The sequence below is a fragment of the Triticum urartu genome, chromosome 6A (assembly GCF_056163025.1).
Source record: "Triticum urartu cultivar PI428250 chromosome 6A, HENAU_Tu73, whole genome shotgun sequence".
NCBI classification, from domain to species: domain Eukaryota; kingdom Viridiplantae; phylum Streptophyta; class Magnoliopsida; order Poales; family Poaceae; genus Triticum; species Triticum urartu.
The window spans coordinates 55,598,746-55,601,077 of record NC_141878.1 but is presented as its reverse complement, the minus strand read 5'-3'; positions in this window follow the sequence as shown (position 1 = coordinate 55,601,077).

Genomic DNA, 2,332 nt, shown 5'->3' with positions numbered 1-2,332 from the left:
GGATACTCCTCCTACAGAGGATGCGGATAGACTGTCCGCTACAAATTCAGATGTGGAGAGAGCCATGAATCATAGGCGTCGTCGGGCCATACTCCGCGACGCTTGCTTCTCACCAGAGGCATTTGATGCCTTCAATTCTGGAGATGCGTACCTCCGTGCTGCTCAAAATGGTCTAGCCAGAGCCACGGACCAGTATGTAAGGGATGTACGGGTAAGTAAATCTGACAATTGTATGTATCAGTAGCCCCTGAGACTTGAAACAGTTGACGCAACTGATTTAAGGATCAATATTTGTGTAGGTTCTTATCGATAAGAATTCCAAACTGTCTCAAGAGCTGGAGGAGTGCAAGGCCCAGCTGGAAGCCGCTGTTACCGCATTGAAGGAGTCCAAAAAGGGTCCCCCTGGTAACTCTTTTGTCTATTGCAAAGAATATCAGTACCAGGTACTATGCGGCGTACATGCACACCTAACAATAGATGTTGTAGGTGGCCCCGGAGTGAATCCGGAGGCCGTGGAGGCGGATCCGGGATGTGATGATCGACAGCGAAACACTGGCGAGCGCGTGCTGACGCGAGTCCGGCAGGAAAAAAACGATCTCCAAGATGCCAATATCCGTCTGGGCGTGGAACTGAAGGATGTCCGAGCCCAACTTGCGGACTCCGTTAAGGAGAATAAACGGCTTCAGCGCGGAATTTTTAGTGTGTGCTTGAACGAACTTTTTAAAGGAGTTCGGCGAAGAAGCCTTCTAACAACGTTATATCTGCAGGTATGCTGACGGGTCGTCCTGCGGAGGAGATGCCTGGTTCCTCGGGTGATCATCTGTCAGAGCTCTCCCAACTGCACGAACAAGTTCGGCAGGTGATGTAGAGTATTGCCCAAGCCTTGTGGCCGTCCGCGTCCCCGCCAGGAGGTATGGGGGAGCTTATGGAGAAGCTGAAGGGAGCACGGTGGCGCTTCCGGTTAAGGAAGATATCGGCCTGTCGACAGGGTGCACAGGAAGCCTGGGCTATGGTGAAGACACGATACACCAAGGCTGACCCAAACCACATGGCCGAGGTCGGACCTGTGGGGCCCGACGGGAAAGAAATCCCTGCCAGTTTAGTGTATGATCAAGTAGAGTTAGCCGCAAAGTATTCCCAACAGGATTGTAGGCTAGACAGCCTGTTGGATGGTATAAAAGAAGAATTTAATCAGTCTTAGTGACTGTGTACTTCAAGTGACATATGTAATGTCCCTAGCCGGATTGTAAATCATTTGTCATGGCCGACCTTTTTGCTTCGACCTCTGGACCCGACAGTCCGGAGTGTATCCGAATACCTACTCGGTTATATAAAAACCGGGGTTGTAAGTGCATCTAGTGCCACCCCTAGTTGGTTTTGGAGTATTGACGACAAACCTAGTTGACGGACTAATGTGTTTGTGAGAATTGCAGGATAACACAGGTAGAAGTCCCTCATTGATTCAGTTTCACTACCAGAGATGACCCCTAAAAATGTACGAAGACATTCAAGACAATGGTGGTTTATGAAGATATTCATATTGAATACAATGACATAAGAAGACTCCCTATGAAGCTTATGGAACTCGAAGACTTAGATCCTTCGTAGTTTTATCTCATTTATGTCGTGTCATAGGAACCACCGTACTGTTAAGTGGGGTCCAAGAGAACCAGTCAGGATGACTGAAGTGATGCCTAATTCAAAACCTATGTCTTCGAGCGAAGACTATGAGAGAAAATCTTGTCCAGAGTCAGACAAGTCAGCTTTACTTGTAGCCCAAGTAAAGTTGCCGTGTGAGTTCGAAATCCGACCGTTGGTACACGTGTCAGTTCCTTAGTGACCCAGGGTCATTTCGGACAAATCAGGTCGGGTTGCCATGTGGCTATAAATAGTCCACCCCTACAACCATAAACGGTTGGCTGCTCAGATTTCAGTGCACGGCTTTTGTCGTTTGAGAGCAACCCACCTCGAAGCCTTTGAGAGAAAATCCCTAGCGAGGAGAAAAGCCCTAACCACCCAGAGCCAGAGTAAATTGGGCATCACTTAAGTCTTCTTGTCTGTGTGATCTGAAGACTTATTACACTTGAGGACTGTGCATCCTCCAGACGGTTAGGCGTCGTGTTCTGAGCATCCAAGAGTAATTGTGGATCGCCGGTGAACGAAGTCTGTGAAGGTTTGGGAGTCTACCTTGAAGACTTACCAGAGTGATTGGGCGAGGTCTGTGTGACCTTAGCTCAAGGAGAATATGGTGAGGACTGGGTGTCTTGGACTAAGTGTCCTTGACTGGGTGTCCGGGACTGTGTGTCCTTTGGTTTAAATACCTAGCCGCTCC